General features: G+C 41.0%; 1 non-coding gene across 1 annotated transcript; it reads left to right on the plus strand.

The window, feature by feature from the left end:
- The first annotated feature begins 20,376 nt into the window (after positions 1-20,376).
- LOC120106361 (small nucleolar RNA R71) lies at positions 20,377-20,482 on the plus strand. Its single transcript, XR_005508529.3, has one exon. It is a non-coding gene; the product is annotated as a small nucleolar RNA R71 (small nucleolar RNA).
- The last annotated feature ends 3,147 nt before the right edge of the window (positions 20,483-23,629 follow it).

Below are 23,629 nucleotides of genomic sequence, written 5' to 3' on the forward strand. Positions count from 1 at the left end.
GATTGTCCGACAACTTCCGAAGAGAGAGAGCGTATGAGTAGAATTCCATATGCTTCTGCAATAGGTTCTGTCATGTACGCCATGACATGTACAAGACCGGATGTTGCTTACTCACTAGCAGTAGCGAGTAGGTATCAGTCTGATCCGGGTGAGAACCATTGGAAGGTGGTGAAAACCATCCTTAAGTATTTAAGAAATACTAAGGACCAATGGTTAATCTATGGAGAATCTGACTTAAAACTTGTGGGGTTTACAGACTCTAGTTTTCAGTCAGACCATGACGACAGTAAGAGTATGTCAGGATTTGTGTTTACCCTGAATGGAGGAGCAGTCTGCTGGAAAAGTTCCAAGCAGCATTCAGTAGCCGATTCCGTATGCGAAGCAGAGTATGTTGCTGCATCAGATGCGGCAAAGGAAGCTATTTGGATCAAGAAGTTTGTAAATCAACTTGGTGTTGCTCCCTCAATCAATGGTCCAGTTCTTTTGTATTGTGACAATACTGGAGCCATTGCACAAGCAAAGGAGCCAAAGTCTCACCATAGAACCAAGCACATTCTGCGTCGCTACCACCTTGTACGAGAGATTGTGGAACGAGGTGACGTCAATCTTCAGAAGATCGATGGAAAGGAGAACCTAGCTGACCCATTCACTAAAGCCCTTTCTGTAAAGGAGTTCGATTATCACAAATCGAAGATGGGTATAAGATACTGTACAAATTGGCTTTAGTCCAAGTGGGAGTTGTTGGGAATTGTGTCCCAAAGCCAATTTTTAATTGTAAGAAATTGGATTATGTATATATTTTATTAAAATAAATAAAAATTTATTCTGGCAATTTTCTATTCATCACAAGTGTTACATCTTCAAATTGAACTCCTGTGTATTGTGATGAAGTCCTTAGGACTAATTTAGTGGATAAAAGAGGTTTTATCATTTAGTCCTTAAACCAGTTCGCGACCAAATGATGAGCTGTCAATTGGACAATAGCTATGTCAAGTATAGGTCGTTTTGTGTCATTTAGTTGGTTGTCCTCTTAAACCAAGAAGTGTGGAGACACTGTATGGCATACAGGTGAGATGTAGGAGTACATCATCACTGAACAGTGACTCACCTGCGTAGCACTCTACTGTCGGGAGTTAGCTCGCAAAGCGTATGGGCATAAGTACCCCTTAGACCTGAGACTGTCACGGTGACTTGCAAGCAACTCACTGTACTTAGGCACTGGATGACCTGAATTTCTAATTCAGGGATCGGAAGGATGCTGGGTGCAGTCAAGTACTCGCGAAGTCTGTGTACGAGTCAAGATGGGATTGACCGCTCCAGATTATAGGAGTTGATGTCTCGCTGTATTTCAATTCAGTAAAACCTTGGCCAGGGTAAACCAAGTTCACTTGATTTGATTAATTGAAATACACTATGGATGACCGGACCCAGAGTTCGACAGTCCACTCTGAGGTCATCTTGAGCATCGATGGTCATAGGGATGAATTATGCAACAACCATACGTCTAGGTTCTTGAATGTTGCTTTGCATATTCGACCTATCCGGACGTCGGGTATCATTGCTAGATGGTCACCTCGATTAGTGCATGGAGTAGTCCATGTACTACCGGCTTAGTGTTCGAACCTATCGGAGTCACGCACATTAGTCAAGCTAAGTAGGAAGGTCTTGACCCAATTTAATTAAGATTAAATTGTGGGTCATTTGGAATTTGGTTCTGTCTATGTTCAGCTAGCACTGAACATGAGGTACATGCTAAAATTCATGGATGAACAACTAATTAAGTCTGTATTTCGGGTCAATCAAGTTTTAATTAATATAATTGAACTTGATCAGGACTCAATTGTTGAGATTGGATTTGATTGGGTCTAAATTAGTGTAATTGGGCTCAATCATGATTTAATTGGGATTTAATTTCATATTTGTTCTGATCTAAGTCGGACTTGGATCGAGCTGAAACTGGACCTAATTGTATCTCTCATGAGTCGGACTCATGTGGAATTTTTTCGGGTCAAAAATCATTCAAATGGGCTGTCAATTTGGTTTAGAACCAAATAGGCTTGCTTTATTTCAAAATGGGCTAACCCATTTCCTATTTGACTAATCCCAGTTAAATGGTTACGGCTGACTTGTTTTTAAACTCCCATGGACCCGTGGACCACTCCCCCTCATGGACCCTTAAGGATTTTTTTGTGAACCGCGATGGAGAAAAGCCTGGGAGGAGAAAACAGAGCCTTCTTCCTCCCGGCTTCGTCCCCACACCGTGCCATCGTCTGGCCTCCGGCCGCTCTGCCGTCTGGACCGGAATGTCCGGTTTTGAACCCGCTACATTCCGGTTAAATTTGATTTTTGAAATCCGGCTGTTATCGGATGGATTTACTATTTTTTCCCCACGTTTGTTTTTGAAACGAACGTTATGAATTTATAACGTATGGATTCATAAAGACAGTCATTACTCCTCTTAAATCCTCTCTGCATTGGCCTATAGATAGACCAACGTTTTCCTCTTGAATACAGAACGAATCAGAGAGAAAAAGGTGTGAATCTGTCCGTGAAATTTTGGGAAGAAACTTCACAGACAGAGGCGGCTTCGGTGGGATTTTTCTAAAGGAGAAGAGGAAGAGAGAAGAAGTGGTCCTTCTCTCTCAATCTTCTCCCAGTGGCAAGCATTCAGATCCGGCTTTCTAGTCTCCTCTCTTCTCCTCTGCGATCAGTCCAAAATTGAAGCTCTCGGGTTGGAAACGGGAGAGAAGGAAGAAGAAGAAGAGAAGAAAAGAAAAGTGTTTCTTCTAGGGTCCTTTTTGCAAAAAGTGGTTTTGCAAAATACAGATATCGTCCAACCTTCCTACGAAGCTCGACGTGCGTGCGAAGTAGAGGGCTTGCAGATCCAGGCCTTGCAGAGCTACCTTCAGGGATCTAGATCCAGATCCAGATTCAAATTACCTCGACCAACTTCCGCTACGGGCTTGAGGTAATTTTACATAAAAGTTAAATTTAATATTTATAATTGTTATAAATAAAATATAAAAAAAATTAAAACTGATTTTTCATGCCTGGCGTTCGATTTTATCGGACAACTCGGAAATTTTTTCCTTCAAGTAGGACTGTATCACATGATAACTGCACCTAGAGGTTCACCATTCTATTCTGCTGGGTAGCCACTACATGCTGCTAGGTGTCACTGGTGGATGGTGGGACTCATAGGGATTATCTTGATGATCGATAAACCCTAATGAGTTGAGTTGGAATCGTTCCAACCCATTGAAAGGAGTTTTCAATGATATTGTGATAGAGATCGCAATATATCTCACTACCAGTCAGAATAGAACCTATGGGGTCACACACACTAGAAGTATTGACCGATCTGATGGTTGAATCGTGATTAGGAATCACAAGTAATCAATTCGATTGATATTCAGTTGAAGAAGGAACAAAGGGAATTAATTGGACTTGAAACAAGAGTCCTACTTCGAGTAGGATTCCTAGAGTCCTAATTGGATTAGGACTGGAAATCCTAATTGGAGTAGGACTGGGATTCCTACTTGGAATAGGATTCCTACAATCCTAATGAGATTAGGAATTTTGAATTAAAATTGGATTCCTACTTGGAATAGAATTCCTAGAAGTCCTAATCAGATTAGGACTTCGAATTCAAATAAGAGTCCTAATTGGATTAGGACTAAAATTAAATATGTCCTAATTTGGATTAGGGTTTCTTAAGTCACAATTAATTATTAATCTAATGAATCAATAAGACTCCTAATTGGATTAGGATTGAAGAGTTCAATTGAGTCAAAATTGATTTAAGTTCTAATTGGATTAGGACTTACCTAGATTGGATCCAAATTGGTTCACCCTTGGGCCAAGCCTAATTGGATTAGGGCTTGACCATATTAGGGCATTCCAAACCCTACTTAATGTGGATTAGGGTTTACCATGAGGAGGGGCGTACGCCCCTCCCCTTTCCATGTGGTGAGGGATGAAGAGAGGGGGCCAGCGCCCCCTCTTAGGAAATAACTCTAGGGCTCCTAGATTGTAGGAGCCTTAGATGGCTTTAAAAGGGGAGCAAGGGCCGGCGCCCTAAGTAGAAGTGAATTCCTCCTCCTCCAAGCCGTGGCCACCCCTCTCCCTTCCTTGGTTCAGCCACCATCAGCAAAGGAAAAAGAAGAAGAGGCGTGCACCTCTCGCACCTCTCCTTGGCCTCCTTCCTTGGTTCCAACGCAGGGAAGAAAAGAAAGGCTGCAGGGGCTTCGTTCCTCTTCCTCTATCCCTCCTTCTTCTTCCTCCTTTCAAGCACATTCAAGATTTGAAAGAAAGAGAGGAGATCAGCCATCAAAAGAAGTCTTTGCAAGGGAGCTAGCACCCCGGGAAGACAAGAGAGCTTTGATCGGATCTCTGCTTCGTGTGGATACCCGTAGAGGCCGGGCACTTGAACGGTTTCAAGCGAACCTTCATCCAAAAACCACGATCATCAGTTTGCGGTGATCATTTACCCGCGCAAGGTGAAGATCTGATCTTCTAATTAGATTAAAAGTTTTTAATCCTAACCCATCTACGAACGGTTCATGAAACAACGTTCATGAGATGAACGTCGATCCCGCACATGCACCTTCCGCTGCCATCTGATTTTGTTTTGAAATATCAGCGGCATGGGCGGGTTCCCAACAGTTCCCTCATTCGACTCACCATCTCTTTCATCTTTGGTCTTCGCTCAGGTAGGTCTTCCTTTTCCCAAGCACAGACTAAGAGCACAGCTTGGTCCCAACAATCATATCCTTTTGGGGATATGCTCTTGAGTCAGCCTGCTATATTCTAAATAAGGTTCCAAGTAAGTCTGTAAATAAAACACCACATGAGATGTGGGCTGGACGCAAGCCGATGCTCTCTCACCTTAGGATTTGGGGGTGTCCGGCGTACGTCAAACGTTTGAAGACAAACAAACTTGAACCCAAGTCTGACAAATGTTTCTTTGTTGGTTACCCTAAAGAAACTAAAGGATATTACTTCTACTTTGCTGAAGAACAAAAATTGTTCGTAAGCAATAGAGCAATTTTCTTAGAAAAGAAATTCCTTGGTGAAGGAACAAATAGCTCTAATATTGAGCTTAGAGAAGTTCAACATGTAGAAGATCCGACACCATCTACTGAACCAGTTGAGTCAGATTTGATTAGATCAGATCTAGAACCCATATTAGATGCACCATTAAGGCGATCGGGTAGAGTACCACGTCAGCCGGACAGATACTACGGTTTCTTGGTCCGAGATGGGGATCCTATCGAACTTGATGAAAACGATGAGGATCCGATCACATATATGGATGCAATGCAGAGGTATGACTCTGATAAATGGCTTGGAGCCATGCAATCCGAAATGGAATCCATGAAGGTCAATGATGTTTGGACATTAGTTGACCCACCCGAAGGAATTAAACCCATAGGGTGTAAGTGGATATTCAAAAGGAAACGAGGCGCAGACGGAAAGGTAGAGACCTATAAAGTCCGTCTGGTTGCCAAGGGTTATCGTCAACGTTATGGTATTGACTATGACGAGACGTTTTCTCCTGTGGCAATGCTCAAGTCCATTCGGATTGTGCTTGCGATAGCAGCACATTAGACCATGAAATCTGGCAAATGGATGTAAAGACCGCATTTCTAAATGGAGATTTAGAAGAAGAAGTGTATATGATACAACCTGAAGGTTTTACATCTGCAGATGAGTCTAAAGTGTGCAAGCTTCAAAAATCCATTTATGGATTAAAGCAAGCTTCACGGAGTTGGAATATACGTTTTGATAAGGTAATCAAAACATATGGCTTCATTAAGAATGAAGAGGAACCTTGCATTTATAAATGGGCAAATGGTTCAGTTATTATATTTCTTATTTTGTATGTGGATGACATTCTTTTAATCGGAAATGGCATTCCTGCATTACAAGGAATAAAGGTTTGGCTATCATCTCAATTTGCTATGAAGGATTTGGGAGAAGCATCTTACATCCTAGGGATGAAGATCTATAGAGATATATCTAGAAGATTGCTTGGATTATCTCAATCCACATACATTGATACTATACTGAAGAGGTTCAGTATGATTAATTCCAAGAAAGGCTATCTTCCGATGGGCCATGGAATTAACCTCTCTAAAAGGGATTGTCCGACAACCCCTCAAGAAAGAGAGAGTATGGATAGAATTCCATATGCTTCGGCAGTGGGATCTATAATGTATGCCATGACATGTACTAGACCAGACGTGGCATACTCACTAGGAGTAGTGAGTAGATACCAGTCTGATCCAGGTAGCAACCACTGGAAGGTTGTAAAAACCATCCTTAAGTATTTGAAAAATACTAAAGATCAGTGGCTTGTCTATGGTAATTCTGACTTAAAACTTGAGGGATATACTGATTCAAGTTTTCAGTCAGATCAAGATGATAGCAAGAGCGTATCAGGATATATCTTCACTCTTAAGGGTGGGGCCATCTGCTGGAAGATTTTCAAGCAGCATACAGTGGCAGATTCTACATGTGAAGCAGAATATATCGCAGCATCTGATGCCGCCAAGGAAGCTGTATGGTTGCGGAAGTTCATCACCGAGCTTGGAGTGACACCCTCCATTGATGGTCTAGTGCCTGTATTTTGTGACAATACTGGAGCCATAGCTCAAGCAAGGGAACCTAAAGCACATCAACGGACCAAGCATATTCTACGTCGCTACCACCTGGTTCGAGAGATCATCGAGGTGATATTGATCTTCAGAAGATTGACACAAAAGAAAATCTGGCTGACCTATTTACCAAAGTCCTCGGCATCAAAGTGTTCGACGAACACAAGTCGAAGATGGGTATTAGATACTGTGCCGATTGGCATTAGGCTAAGTGGGAGTTGTTGGGATTTGTATCCTAAATGTCAATCGTCAGCATATTGATGATTGAATTTTTTAAATGAATTGACAAATTAATAAAGTGTTATTTGGCATTATTCATCATTTCATCTTCAAATGAACTCTTATATGATGAAGTCCTTAGGACTTATGTTATGATAAAGGAGGATTTATCTTTGAGTCCTTAAACTTGTTCGCGACCAAATGATATGTTGTTACTAGGACGACAGCATTATCGAGATTAGGTCGTTGTGTGACATATACGTTGGTTGTCCTCTTAACCAAGGAGTGTGGAGACACTGGTATGCCACACAGGTGAAGTGTAGGAGTACATTTCACTGAACGTGACTAATTCTGGAACGCTCTACTGTCGAGAGATGTTCCGAGTGGATATGGGTATAAGTTTGGCCCTCTGACCTGAGACCGCAACCTGTGACTAGCAAGCAACTCACTGTACTTTGGTACCGGACTATCTGAATTTCTAATTCAGTGACGGAGGTCACTGGGTGCAGTCAAGTACTTGCGTAGTCAGTTGTGAGTCAAGATGGAATTGACCCCTCCTGAAAACAGGAGATAATGTCTTGTGATTAATTTAGCAAAATCTTGGCCAGGGTAATCCTAGTGAGGAGTCACGGGATATCTAAAGTTAATCACATAATGGATGTACTAATTATAGGATTGACAGTGAGCTCTAAGTCATCCTGGCATTAGGAGTCAAAGGGATTGAATTATACAGTAACCATAGTTCAGGGTTCCAGAATATTTGCTTCGCATATATTCAGCCTATCCGGACGTTGGGCACCATTGCTAGATGGTCACATCAATTAGTGTAGGAAATTGTTCCTATACTACCGGCTTAGGTTCGAACCTATGAGGTCACACGCATAGAAGATTCCTGATTGATCAAGAAAGCTGATGAATGATTAAGAATCATTCAGGGATAATTTGGTCAATTTGATTGGCAAATTATCTTATAAAATAATTAAAGTAATTATTGAAGGATTAATTAGTAATTAAATTACTAATAAACTTAATTTGATTGAGTAATTGTACTAAGGATGAGCCAAATTGAATTGGATTCAAGTTTGGGCTCAATCAGGATTTTGACTTGATTGGATTAGGTTAGAACCAAAAAGAACTTAAGCTGATCAAATTAATTTTAAATTTATTTGTTCTTAATTGGGGATTGACTTAATTGGATTAGGTCCAACACAAAGTAATTAATTCAATTTGATTGAGTTTGCATGAGCCAAAATTGAATTGGATTCAATTTGAGCTCAATCAGGGTCTGACCTGATTAGATTGGGTTCAACCAAATTGCTTTGTTTTAATTCGGGTTTGACCAAATTTGATTAGGTGCAACCCAAGGGGATTAGGCTCAGATGATGTGGCAATTATTGGGGACATGCAATTGGATTTCATGAATTTTAAATAAACCAAAATTATTGCATGGCACATGGACCCATTGCTTGACACATGGCGACATTGTTTGTTATTTGAATTTAAATTCAAACATTAAGCAATGTGTTAAATGATTTTAATCACTCAAACCATCAGCCAAGGTGGCGTATGAGTTTTTGAATGGATTAAATTCGAATTTCAAGAGGTGATTTCGAAATTATGAAGTGTTTTACCTTGCCGCATGGATTTCAAATTCTTTCCCTCTTGCACATGTGTTTAAAATTTGAATTTAAATCAGATTTGGTTGAGATCTGATTTGGGTTGTTCCTATTCCTTTGCATGTGCCAACTAAAAGAGGTTTTTTGAAAATAAATTTTGAATTTTGAATGAAAATTCGGAGGCCATTAAAAGGGGTCAAACATGGGCACCAAAAATCCATCCATTGCAGCCTTCTTCCTCACCCGCCTCCTCTTCCTCTTCTTCTCCATTTTAGATAGGGTTTTCAGGATGAATATCTAGAAGATTCAAGATCAGATCTGAGTCCTCAACTTTTCTTACAAACCTCATCTCCATCTGCTTCAAAACGATTGATCAAGAGTTGATTGAATCCCGACGGGCAGATTTCAGCTTTCAAGCGTTCTGCAACTGCTAGCACTGTTGCGGAAGAAGATCCTTCAGGACTTCGCATGTACTTCTCGTAGAGGCCATTCGTGTGCATGGCTGCGAAGTCAAGAATCAGATTCACAACTTTCATCCATCATAAAAGGTATTACTCTACCATTAATCATTTATTATGGTGTCAAGGTCTATGTCCGATTTCTCGAGGTTTTACCCTCTTTTGGGGCTCCTCACGGAGATATCTCCAAAATCCATTCGATGGATATTCGAAGATTAATTGGAATAGAGTTCTTAAGTTTCAGATCTGATAGTTAATCATGCATAAAAATTTTAGCATAATTGTTTAAACGATTCCGGCATAATCCTATGTGTTCTTAATGTGCTGATTTCTAGATTTGATCTTGTAAGCATGCATGAATTAAATTATTTGATTCATTTTCCGCTGTATTTTTGAAATTTTAAAAGAACTACGTGTGGCTTGATTTCCCTTGTGAAGGGGTACGTAGGCAACCCGATCAGGTTCAGCCATGGTTTTCAAAAAAAAAAAAAAATCAGCATGCTAAACACCGAAGAACCTAGAATAACTTTCAGAAGAAACACCACCAAAAAAAAGAGGGGGGGGGGGGGGGGGGGGGCGGCAGCGGCGCTAGAGAGGGCGATCGCCGGAGGAGGCCGGTTGTCGGGGGAGCTTGACCGCCGGAGAAGAGGGCGATCGTGGGGGAAGGCGGCGGATTTCGCAAGCCGGCGGGTCAAGGAGGAGGATCCCCACCAAACACACGAAGAGGCCTCGGATCCGTGGGTTTACTCATGGATTTCTCCATCGATTTCTCGCCGGAAGGGCTGCCGGAGCATCCCGCCGGACCGAGGTAAGTCCTTGTGCTTCATTGATTGGTTTTTGGGTGGTGTTGGTGGAGTTTTGGCCGGTGAAGCCGTCGAAGAGGGATCCGAAATAGAGTACCCCTATTTCGGCCCCTTTCTTTCGGATTTCGCCACCGCCGGCAGCCGGTTGGCCGAGATCCATGGCGTATGGGGGGGTTGGACGAGACTGTGTTGGTTTGTGAGAGATTTTTAGGGATTTGTTGTGGATGGGGGTTGTTGGACCGAGGGCTTCTCCTCGTGGCTTCATCTCCCTCTCCGCTTCCTCTCACATCGGTGGGCCGCCGGCCGGCGACGGCGGTGAGTTTGGGACCACCGTGGCTGCCGTCGGGTGGGGGAAGCAGAACCACCGTGATGATGGCCGTTCGTTGATGATGGCGGAGGGGGGAAGGCAGAAAAAGTGTCTGCCGGTTCTTGGAGAAGAAGCGGAAAAGACCTTTTCTTCTCTTCTTCCCTTGGCCGGCTACCATCACCGGCGGCTGCAACAGTGGTGGCCAGCGATGGTTCGGCAGTGGTGTTGTCGGGTTGGGAGAGGAGAGGGCACAACCACCATGACTGTTGCCTTTGGATCAAAAAGATTTGAGGAAGGAAGAGGTATTTCCAACCATGAAGAGAGAAGGATCATCCCTTTCTTTTGGTCTTTTCACCGAGACCGGCCACCGTCGCCGGCATGACGGCGGCCATGGCTGGCAACGACATAGGCCGATGGTACAAGGTGGAAGTCGGGCCACCCCGACTGCCCTAGATCTGGAGGGATTGAGATGTTTGGGGACCTGGGGATGGACCCCATAATAGATGAGAATTATGGTTTAGAATATTTAAATATCAAATAATTTAGTTTGTGATTGGTAACTGATGTTGTAGGGGAGGAGTCAGTGGAACCAGGAGGTTTTGATCAGGGGACTCAGCACCCCAGTGCGTAGGTTGTGATCCGGATCCATATTTGAGTCAGTCCACAAATTTTTGTAAGAATCCCTACATTTGAGCACTTTTATTTATGCATATATTGGATTTATCGTTGGATATATTTTATCAGTATGTTGCTATTTGTTTTTGAGCTTGTATGACACTATGAGTTGTGCATTTTGTTTATTATGAAAGTATTGAAATAATTAAATTGGAAAGGAATAACATATTTTTGAAAAATTATGAAAATATGTAACGTGATTGAAATGTGATTAAACATGTAAAACTAGACATGTAAAATGGGTTGGACTAACCTTGTCATGAGATAGCCTCTACGAGCTTATGCGTAGGATAGTTGCCACGAGCTTATGCGTGGGATAGCCTCTACGAGCTTATGCGTAGGATAGCCTCCACGGGCTTACGTGTGGGATAGCCTCTACGAGTTTATGCGTAGGAGCCTCCATGGGCTTACGCGTGGTATAGCTGCCACGAGCTTATGCGTGGGACTTGTGCAGTCTTGGACTGGGTCATGATCTTGGTTAGTCCAAAGCCAGAAGTGAAAAGTCTGAAAACTTGGGAATCAGAGTAATACGGAAATGGATCACATAATGTGAAAAAGGATTTGTGTATATGTACTGATTATATACACTTGTTGTTTGTTGAGCTTTTGAAAAGATGAAATGGCTTTTATTTGATGTTTTGATTATTTTATTATTATTACTGTGTGTGGCTGTTGGAATTCTTACTAGGCTGGAAAAGCTCATACTACTCTTACTTTCTTTTTTAGAGGCACTGGATTCGTAGAGTCCATCAGATGGGACGAGAAATGAGATCAGCATGGAGTCTGACTGCTAGATAGATAGAAATTAATTTATCTTTTGTTTATGGACATTGGAAAATTATGTAATAAATCAGTATATTTTGGTTGGATTTGATTTAATTACATTAATTATTGATTTTGGCATTTATGGAATTATTGAAATTATTTGTTTATCTTAGGCCTTGCATGATCTTTAGGGCACTGCTCTAGGGCTCATGCGGCCGGTCGCGTACCGGACCCGATTGATGGGTTCGGGGCATGACAGAGTGGTATCAGAGCTTAAGGTTAAGGTATCCTAGGATTTATGTTCAGGTGAGTATCAGTGGAGATTTATGATAGAAAAATAATCAGAGATTTGGTTTATAACCACTTGAGATTGTAACAGGAATGATATTATAATCTAAGGTTTAAGACCACTAAGGACCGTGGCCTTAGTGGCATTAAAGTTTGACGTTTAAGATCATTGGGGATAGTGATAAAATCGAAATCTGAGCATATGTTTAAGATCACTAGGTATTGTGACAGAAATATATCATAGCTTAAGGTTATGATCACTTGGAACATGACAATTAAATTCAGTGCTTAAGATGTAAGATCACTGGGTATTGTGATAAAATGTATGCATCGGGTTGGTTTTCGATGAGTGTGGAAGGAAAGTATAAATTGTCTTTGATCATGATAAGAGAGGTTTGACCTAAGATAAGTGTAGGTCAGCAATGGCATATCAGTTATACCATGTTCAGATATTATTTAAATGATCTGAAAGTTCAAACTTGATATGGGTTTTGATGTGATCGTACTTTTGGTTTTGCTGTTAATTATTAGAGTAGGATTTGTACGTTGATTTAGTATTGGAGTGAGCTAAGAAGATTTCATAATATTGAAAAGAATATTTTTCGAGGTTAAATCTATATGTGGATTATATTTGGAATTGACATGTTTGAATATTGTAAATTGGTGTATTTCTATTAGTGGATTAAATTCCTAAGGCCATATAGTAAGCAAATTGGTGGAGTATTCTAATTATTTGAATTTGTATATTTGGATTGGGCTCCTGAATTTTTCTTATAATTGTTGAAGATTATTGGATGTGTTAACTTGAACTCAAGCCTAGGTTTTTGATCTAACTAGAAATCTTTGTCATTGTAAAATACAATATTGAGTAGAGATTTCAATTTTGAGATACTTATGTGAGTTATTATGTGTAGCATTGATCATAGACATTAAGGATTTTGGTGAAGAAGGATTTGGAGATTGATAGAGTTAATTCCTACTCATAGTGATATTGGCTCAACAGTTCTAACCCATTGGATTTGAAGTAAATTCTGTTGGAAGGAAAATCAATGTAGATTTTCTAATTAAATTGCTAAGGGAATACAAGAATTACCCCCTTTAAATTAAACTTAGATATTTTGGATTCTAAGAAGGTTGTGGAGATCACGTAGTGACCTTAAACTTGATTACAAGATTGGGGGTTAGTTATGATAAGTATACTCTATATAAATCGAGGACAAAAAGGTCTAGAGGTTTTGCTCTAGTTCTACTTGAAAATTTAAAATTTGGATTTTCTTAGTCTCAGTGCAAAGTGATGCTTTGGTCAGAAATCATTTTGTGACTTTAGAGAATTTGATGAGTTAGATCAGAGTGCGCAGCGGAAGTGTAGTGGTTTGAGTTATTTTGAAACCGATTGAAATAATAATAATAATAATAATAATACCTTGATCTGAAAGGTATTATTATGGAAGACTTTAGTTAGTTTTCTAGTAGAGAGAAATGTCGTTGATTCTTTGCCTACTGGAAGTAGTTACGGGCTCTCCGATTTTTGATAATTCTAAGAAGAATTTTGGGGCATCTCAAATTTAGCATTAACAGATTGATAGCTCTGTGATTAAGCTTGGGCTTGGAATGATTTAACATAGTTCTTCGACTCCTAGCTCTGACATTGTTAATATACCTATTTGAACAGGTTTGCGGTTTTCCTAGGATAAAGGTTAATCATTTAATCACAGGCAAAGTTAAGAAAAGAAAATTGATTATAAAATATTAAGAACATTTGATACTAAAAATTTCTCCTATTTCTATTAAGCCAATTATGATCTCTATGTAGAATCAAGAGAAATTAATTTCTTTGGGATATAATTATGGCATTTTAATCCAAGGTTGGGAGATTGGAATTCTTTTGAAGGAGATCAAAAGAACTTACTACGTATGGTAAATAGAAAGGATCAAGTTTTGAGATGCTGTGATTTTTGTATGTCAAAATCTTGTGAGTAGGTACTCCAAGAGGAAAACTATTTGAGATCTTAGGGATGATATAATGGATGCATATTTTTTTTTAAGTTTGAGGCTTCAAGTAAGTTAATTTCGAGGACGAAATTTTTTTAAAGGGGGAGAGTATGTAATACCCAGCAAAAAAAAAAAAAGTGGTGGACGGACCGGCCCGAAAAGACCGGGCCCATCCACTTATTACGATCGTGCCTAGGGCACGATCGTGGGAGAAGAAACACCACAAAAAAAAGGGGGGGCGGCAGCGGCGCTAGAGAGGGCGATCGCCGGAGGAGGCCGGTCGTCGGGGGAGCTTGACCGCCGGAGAAGAGGGCGATCGTGGGGGAAGGCGGCGGATTTTGCAAGCCGGCGGGTCAAGGAGGAGGATCCCCACCAAACACACGAAGAGGCCTCGGATCTGTGGGTTTACTCACGGATTTCTCCACCGATTTCTCGTCGGAAGGGCCGCCGGAGCATCCTGCCGGACCGAGGTAAGTCCTTGTGCTTCATTGATTGGTTTTTGGCTGGTGTTGGTGGAGTTTTGGCCGGTGAAGCCGTCGAAGAGGGATCCGAAATAGGGTACCCCTGTTTCGGCCCCTTTCTTTCGAATTTCGCCACCGCCGGCCGCCGGTTGGCCGAGATCCATGGCGTATGGGGGGGTTGGACGGGACAGTGTTGGTTTGTGAGAGATTTTTAGGAATTTGTTGTGGATGGGGGTTGTTGGACCGAGGGCTTCTCCTCGTGGCTTCATCTCCCTCTCCGCTTCCTCTCGCGTCGGTGGGCCGCCGGCCGGCGACGGCGGTGAGATCGGGACCACTGTGGCTGCCGTCGGGTGGGGGAAGCAGAACCACCATGATGATGGCCGTCCGTTGATGATGGAGGAGGGGGGGAGGCAGGAAAAGTGTCTGCCGGTTCTTGGAGAAGAAGAGAAAAAGACCTCTTCTTCTCTTCTCCCCTTGGCCGGCTACCATCACCGGCGGCTGCAACAGTGGTGGCCGGCGGTGGTTCGGCAGTGGTGTTGTCGGGTTGGGGGAGGAGAGGGCATAGCCACCATGGCTGTTGCCCTTGGATCAAAAAGATTTGAGGAAGGAAGAGGTATTTCCAACCATGAAGAGAGAGGGATCATCCCTTTCTTTTGGTCTTTTCACCGAGACCGGCCACCGTCGCCGGCATGACTGATCGGTTCTTTCAATTTCAAAAATAAACCACGCAATAGCACGTATCCTGTAGGATAGTGATTACGGGTGTCGGTCCACAGGGATTGAAGAATAAGTTATTTTTCTTTTAAAAATAAATCAAGAAGAAGGATTTGCTAACTTGATTTAACTAAATTAATCTATGAGTACGAATTGAAATTTATCAAAGTAGATAGATCTAGGGTTTGGAATCCACCACGTAGCATTGCATTAGGGACTGTATTCTTAATTTTTATCTTTTGGAGAGGCATGCAAATTTGCTACAAGCCTTTTAAAATAAAAGCATAAAGAGTGTTAGGAAGATCCATCTTCGGTGTAGCATGAAGTGTCTACCTAAGTATGCTATCTAGGATGCAGCACACTTCATCTTCCTAGGCATGAATCATCTTAAACTACTTTAGCAAACATGATTAGTAACTAGCATGCTCAAAGTTTAAATATCATAAAGGAATATTTCATTGAAAATAAGAATTTAAACAAGCTCCAAAATAATAATAAAAATAAAAACTACAATGCCCTGATACATTGCTAGGGCTTCATCCAGCCCTAGACTAGACGTTTAGCCGAGCATGGCTTCCGGACGACCTCCCATCTTCAAATGAAATTGATCAACTCCCATTATTCCCAAAATATCGAAACTATTCTCTTTCCCCCTCCTTTCTCTCTTTTTTTTATTTCTTTTTCCCTTCTTCCCTCTCGGCTCTCTTCTTCTTTTCACCGAAACAGAGGGTCTCCCCTATTTTTCTCCCCGAGCTCTCCCCTTTCTCCTCTCTTCCGTCTTCCTCTTATAGATCGTTGAAAACCCAGCGGTCGATTCCCAGAGAGGAGGAGGGCGTGGTCTGCGGTCTTTGATCTCGCGGAGGCTGGATTATGGGCGCTATTGCATGCGGCTGATGGCTAGAAATAGGCATGATCCGTGAAGCTCGGACGTGGAAGAGTTTGGCTCACAGGCTACTGCGGCTTCCTTGACGGATGGCTGGAGGATCCAACGGATGCATTCCGAGCGAATTACGGGGAGATTGGATCACGGAAGAGGAGGATACGCTGGGAGATTGATGATCGCTAGCTGCACGCGGCTGATGGCGGACACCCGAGGACGCTGGGACGAGCCGATCACGCTTGGAGCTAGGAATCCGGAGGAGGAGGAGTCGCTACGCCATCTTTGGGATTCGGAAGCTGGTGGCTGGATCGACGATGATTGCGGAGGAGATTCGGTGTGGATGCGGGAGAGTTGAAGAAGAAGGTGGCTGGATCGGTGGCTTTGGATGCTCCGTGGATGGCTGATCACGGACGGCTAGGAAGAGAGACTGGCCGCGGGATCGACGGGAGGACGTCGTGGAAGGTGGACGGCCGCGGGATCGACGGGAAGACGCAGTGGAAGGTGGACGGCCGAGATGCTCTGCGGGAGGAAGAAGATGAACAGTGAATGAGTTTTTTTTTTTCTTTTCCTAACACTGTTCATATGAACAGTGTTTTCACGAAACACTGTTCATATGAACAGTGATTCCAGTAATTTTTCTCCAAATTACTGTGGATATTTTATTATTTTTTTAATTTTAAAATTATGAATTTTACACGAAGGTAGGTACGAAATTGGTTGGAAATTGGCTTTGGATTTGAGATGGGTCATGATCGTTGATTTGCTTGAACTTGTTCTCGAGCCCAATGTTATTTAAATTTAATTCTTGCTAAGCTGCTTCAGATCGATCCCGACCAAATAAAATAAGCAAGACTAAAAACAAGATCGTGTCTTAATAAAACGGGTTAATCAAACATTTTCCCCATACAAAAATAATTAATTATTACTTTCAATCTAATCAGGACCAAAATCCATTTAATTATAACCTTAGCTTGATTACAACTCTATCAGGTTACCAAACCGGGTCAACATAATCTCCTCCTTATATGTTTTTCTGTAGTTTTCATGAAAGATCGCAACCAAGGGAGAGACAAGTTCATAGTCTGGTTTAAGAAAAGAATTATTTACTTCTTACCATATTTTAAATTTATTTTAATGATTATTCAATTTCATGGTAAAATATGTATTTATCAGTTTAAGAACATTGATAAGTGCTATGGAAAGATAACTAAATTATAAATTATTAAGCACTTATCACACCCCCCAAACCTATGTTTTGCTAGTCCTCGAGCAAAATAAAATTAGAAAAGAAGAAACTCTAACTCACTTTCGCTGGCATCGCGATTGCATTTACCATATGCAACAAGGCTTTAAACCCCTAAGTTACCCTAGTGGGCGAGTTATAGTCTCGTGAGGGTTTCCAGTGAAGATACCCACAAACTTCAATATTAAAATAAATCATTTATTGTAATGATTTTTTTATTTTATTTTTTATTTTATTTTATTATTATTATTATTATTTTTATCGATTGATCTATGAAGTAAAAATCAAATTCCAAATGCATACTAGCTAAGAATTTCAAAAACTCTTTTTTTTATTATTATTAAAATCTAATTTAAGATACATAAATGATAAGAATTTCAAAGCACACACGGTTTTATTTACTAAGTCAGTCCAAATTCTAGGTTAGTATGCAATTTAAGTTAAAGTCATTAAGTTTCCGTTTAGGAAGTTGTAAGACTCATTTATACTGGAGTGCTCGGTGAAATCTGGACCGTACATAAGCTAAGGGTTCGGATCTCCAAAATATTGCTAATACTATTAGTTTCCAAGGATTGGTCGAAAGAACCTGCTCACTGATTCAAAATCATCTTATCTGCCGGATTTCGAGAGTTGTGGATGTTTACTTTAGTACCTCATGGGCTTTATCTGTAATATTCCAGTTTACTTGAATTTTTACAACGACGGCTTTCACACTATTGTCTTTTTCAAGATCAATATAAAGTTTTTTTTTTTAATAAAGACATATAAATTGTGCACTTTTACTCTTGTGGTGATTTCTCCGTGTAACGAGCAATCAGTCGACAACTCTCACACCAGTTGGCACAAGGTATCAGGCATCAAGACTCCCCTATGGACTTATGCTCGGAGTTCTCATCACAAGCCCACTTGACCTTTGACGATAGGTAGCCCTTTTCGATGTTCCTGACTAAATCCGTTATTATTGATGATTTTTTTTTTTTGGATTAGATAAGTATGATTCATCAGGGTCCAAGGTTGCTACTATAATGTCGAGCCTAGACCTTAGAAGTGTCGGCCAGTGTGTAGTGAAATTCAGAAGTATTAATTAGCTTACAACTCCCTAAGAGAGACTTAATGAAAAGAACTTAAATTTGTATGACTTCCGACTAGTCTTTGGGCTTTTTAGATTTTATATACCTTGTGTGTTTATCATTCTCGCATTCATGTATAGAAATTAGGTAAATATATATATATATATTTAATTTTTTTTAAATTATTATTATTATTATTTTTATAAAAATGAACACACTTTTTTTTAAAAATGATTTTTTTTTTTTTGGGATGAAAATCAAGATGAAGACTCCCAAACATAAACCTGACATTGTGAAGTGAAAACGAATGCAAGAGATGCAAATAAAACCAAAAATGCTTAAAATTACTTAAAAATACCCCCAAACCTAAACCTAACATTGTCCTCAATGTTAAAAAAATTTAAGAGAATTGGGTTGCCTCCCAACAAGCGCTAAGTTTATTGTCTTCAGCCAGACACAGTGAGGTAGTTTTTGCATCTCCTTTTATGGGTTGATCTATTTTGTCTATTATAAAACACTCAACTTTCCTCGCGGGTTGGTCGTCTGCATTGAACACATTTAATTTGACCTTCATGTTTCCAAATGATATATTCATTACCCCCGTTCTACAATTTATGCACGCATTGGCTGTTGCTAAAAAGGGGCGCCCAAGGATCACGGGGATTTGTTTCTTAGGATTAGGCTCATGTTCCATATCAAGGATGATGAAATCTACTGAAAAATAGAATTTGTCTACCTTGACAAGAACATCTTCAATTATCCCACGTGGTGTTTTTACAGATCGATCAGCCAATTGAAGGGATACCGAGGTTGGTTTTAACTCACCTAAGCCAAGTTTCTCATAAACTGAATAAGGTAAAAGGTTGACACTTGCCCCTAGATCTAAGAGTGCTCGATCAATGAAATTATTTCCTAAGACACAGCAGATGGTAGGAGCACCAGGATCTTTGAATTTCGGAGGGGTGTTGTGTTGGAGAATAGAACTCACTTGCTCAGTTAGAAAGACCTTTCTGGGCACATGTGTCCTAGATTTTCGCTTTTGGGTGCACAGGTCTTCAAGAAATTTGGCATAGGAGGGAACTTGTCTAATAGCATCAAGAAGCGGAAGGTTGATCTTCACTTGTTTGAAAACCTCCATCATCTCCTCTAGTGAAGTTTCCTTTTTGCCAAAGGGAGAGGGTAAATTAAGAGCTTCAGGAAATGGGGCCTTTGGGATGTGAGTTTGGGCAGAAGGTGGACTAGCTGAAGAAGAAGAAGGTTTTAGAGTTTCATTTGACACATGTCTATCCTCTTCTTCATCTTCCTTATTGTTATCTTTCCCAATCTTATTGTCTACTACACGTCTACTCCTTAGGGTAGTCAAAGCATTGGCTTGTTCATGATGAATTGCATTTAATTGATTTTCTTGAGCCATATATTGTCCCCTAGGATTACTTAGTGGTTGGCTTGGAAGCTTTCCTTCCTCTCGCTTGTTCAGTGCATTAGCTAGTTGCCCCATTTGGAATTCTAGCTTGGCGATGGATTGCGTGTGAGAGTGCACCAATTGTGTAATGGTTTCCAAACCTTGAAGGGCGTTCAACACTTTCTCCTCAAAGGCTGTGTTTCTTCGGGGTGGAGGAGGAGTGTGTTGAAATTGAATCGAGGGACGGTAGGGATGAATATTTTGTGGGGTTTAAAAATTTTGAGGATTTTGAAAATTTTGGAAATAGGGTTGGGCTGTGTTCGAAGCTTGCTACTTCCAAGAAAAATTTGGATGATTCCGCCAACCCGGGTTATGTATTGGAAAATGGGTCATTACCCGGTCTGGGCTGTGTTTGGGTAGCATTGATGTGTTCTTGCACGAGTTCGGAGAATTGGGGTGCTGAGGGGCACTCATGAATAGGATGCGATGGGCTAGAACAGATAGCACATACTTGTGCTTGGGAAGAGCTAACGACATGTCCTCCTATCATTAGTTGGTCAATCTTATGGAACAATGCATCTACCTTGCTAGACAGGTCCATAGAATGACTTATTTCACAAATGGCCCCTTTTCTTTGAAAATTCGGGGGTGCTTGACGAGAACATGAAGCATGGTGGAGGGAGTTTTCATTAAGATTTTCAAATAGTTGCCATGCTTCATGCTCATTCCGAAGCATGAAAGTCCCCCCGCATGCAGCATCGATCTTCTGACGGTTTCGTTCAGTCAAACCGTCATAAAAATATTGCACTAGCTGCCATTTAGGTATTTGATGATGAGGGCATTTACGGATTAGGTCTCGAAATCTCTCCCAAGTTTCATGAAATTCTTCTCCCTCAGTTTGGGAGAAGCTTGTAATGGCACGTCTAAACTGGTTCGTTCTTCCTATGGGAAAGTATTTTTTAAGGAATTCTTATTGCATTTGATCCCAAGAACGAATCGAGTTGGCTTCTAAAGAATTCAGCCATTGTTTGGCTCTATCTTTAAGGGAGAAGGGAAATAATCTAAGTTTTAGAGCATCATCAGTAAAGTTCTGAATCTTGACAGTGGTGCAAATCTCAAGGAATTCATCTAGGTGTTTATATGGGTCTTCATTGGTGAGCCCATAAAAAGATGGGAGCATTTGGATCACACTAGATTTTATTTCATATTGTACAGCTGCTACTTCAGGTAATCGAATGCAAGATGGGAAAGTGTAAATGGTGGGAGTAAAGTACTCCCTCAGGAGTTTGGGTTGTTCTTCAGCCATCTCAGGAGGGGGGATGATCCTAATGTTTTGATCTTAGCTCGAATGTTCCTAAGGGTTCGTTCTATTTCAGGGTCAAAAGGTAATAGATTTCGTACTCTAGAACGACTACCTTGCATACACTAGTACTCGATCAATCAAGCATGCAATAAAAGAGAAAAGCATATCAATCCTAGTCTTTATCCTAAAATCACTAGACAGCTCCTAACTGGTTTGAAGAGGGCACCTAAGCCTCCAATCCGGTCTAATGAACCGAGTTGACCAGGTAAGCTCCCATGTAAGTGGAGGGGTCACGATGCGTTCGCAAAGGTCCCACTTAAAACCCACTTGCCTCGAACAGATGAACTGTCTCCCTTATAGGGACAAAGCTTGCCTAGGCATCAACTAAGCCATAGAGCGAAATTGGTGCAACTTTCGGTGATCTTCGTCCTATTGAGCTCGAATGTCCCTAGGAGCCAATGTCTAATTGATTTTAATTACAGTGACACTATGTGAGATTGAGTTCACCTAAGTTGGGCAAGAGTCCGGTGATGAAATCCGGCTCTTATCTTGTCGGGGTGATTGAGCTTACTATGTGCGGATTAATTTGTGTATGTGTATCAAGCATGCATTCACACTTTTGCTGAAATTAAAATCAAACAATCACCACAAAATTTCAATCTAATAATAAATTTAAACAAGAAAGGTTTAGAGGTTACCAAAGAAAATTTTTCCAGCAATTTTAAATTTTTTTTTTTGGCAAACCTCTGCAGCATTCCTTTTCCAGCTATTCTCCTTTTGATCATCCCAGATTTTTCCTTCGATTCCTGATCAAATAAGACCAAAAGAAAAATTGAAAAAAAAAATTAGTAGGAGAGAAAAAAAAGGAGATAAGAAAAGTAACAATAATAGAAAATAATTTATATATATATATATTTTGAAAGTTTTTTTAATTAATTAATTTTTTTTAATGATAGGAAAAATAACTATGCAAGCAATCTCCGGCAATGGCGCCAAAAATTGATCGGTTCTTTCAATTTCAAAAATAAACCACGCAATAGCACGCATCCTGTAGGATAGTGATTACGGGTGTCGGTCCACAGGGATTGAAGAATAAGTTATTTTTCTTTTAAAAATAAATCAAGAAGAAGGATTTGCTAACTTGATTTAACTAAATTAATCTATGAGTACGAATTGAAATTTATCAAAGTAGATAGATCTAGGGTTTGGAATCCACCGCGTAGCATTGTATTAGGGACTGTGTTCTTAATTTTTATCTTTTGGAGAGGCATGCAAATTAGCTACAAACCTTTTAAAATAAAAGCATAAAGAGTATTAGGAAGATCCATCTTCGGTGTAGCATGAAGTATCTACCTAAGTATGCTAATCTAGGATGCAGCACACTTCATCTTCCTAGGCATGAATCATCTTAGACTACTTTAGCAAACATGATTAGTAACTAGCATGCTCAAAGTTTAAATATCATAAAGAAATATTTCATTAAAAATAAGAATTTAAACAAGCTCCAAAATAATAATAAAAATAAGAACTACAATGCCCTGATACATTGCTAGGGCTTCATCCAGCCCTAGACTAGACGTTTAGCCGAGCATGGCTTCCGGACGACCTCCCATCTTCAAATGAAATTGATCAACTCCCATTATTCCCAAAATATCGAAACTATTCTCTTTCCCCCTCCTTTCTCTCTTTTTTTTAATTTCTTTTTCCCTTCTTCCCTCTCGGCTCTCTTCTTCTTTTCACCGAAACAGAGGGTCTCCCCTGTTTTTCTCCCCGAGCTCTCCCCTTTCTCCTCTCTTCCGTCTTCCTCTTATAGATCGCTGAAAACCCAGCGGTCGATTCCCAGAGAGGAGGAGGGCGTGGTCTGCGGTCTTTGATCTCGCGGAGGCTGGATTATGGGCGCTATTGCATGCGGCTGATGGCTAGAAATAGGCGTGATCCGTGAAGCTCGGACGCGGAAGAGTTTGGCTCACAGGCTGCTGCGGCTTCCTTGATGGATGGCTGGAGGATCCAACGGATGCATTCCGGGCGAATTACGGGGAGATTGGTTCACGGAAGAGGAGGATACGCTGGGAGATTGATGATCGCTAGCTGCACGCAGCTGATGGCAGACACCCGAGGACGCTGGGACGAGCCGATCACGCTTGGAGCTAGGAATCCGAAGGAGAAGGAGTCACTACGCCATCTCTGGGATTCGGAAGTTGGTGGCTGGATCGACGATGATTGCGGAGGAGATTCGGTGTGGATGCGGGAGAGCTGAAGAAGAAGGTGGCTGGATCGGTGGCTTCGGATGCTCCGTGGATGGCTGATCACGGACGGCTAGGAAGAGAGACTGGCCGCGGGATCGATGGGAGGACGTCGTGGAAGGTGGACGGCCGCGGGATCGACGGGAGGACGCAGTGGAAGGTGGACGGCCGAGATGCTCTGCGGGAGGAAGAAGATGAACAGTGAATGAGTTTTTTTTTTTCTTTTCCTAACACTGTTCATATGAACAGTGTTTTCACGGAATACTGTTCATATGAACAGTGATTCCATTAATTTTTCTCCAAATTACTGTGGATATTTTATTATTTTTTTAATTTTAAAATTATGAATTTTACACGAAGGTAGGTACGAAATTGGTTGGGAATTGGCTTTGGATTTGACATGGGTCATGATCATTGATTTGCTTGAACTTGTTCTCGAGCCCAATGTTATTTAAATTTAATTCTTTCTAAACTGCTTCAGATCGATCCCGACCAAATAAAATAAGCAAGACTAAAAACAAGATCGTGTCT

This window comes from Phoenix dactylifera, chromosome 1 (assembly GCF_051530095.1).
Source record: "Phoenix dactylifera cultivar Ajwa chromosome 1, Ajwa_hap1_PhDact_Kaust_v1.1, whole genome shotgun sequence".
Lineage (NCBI taxonomy): Eukaryota > Viridiplantae > Streptophyta > Magnoliopsida > Arecales > Arecaceae > Phoenix > Phoenix dactylifera.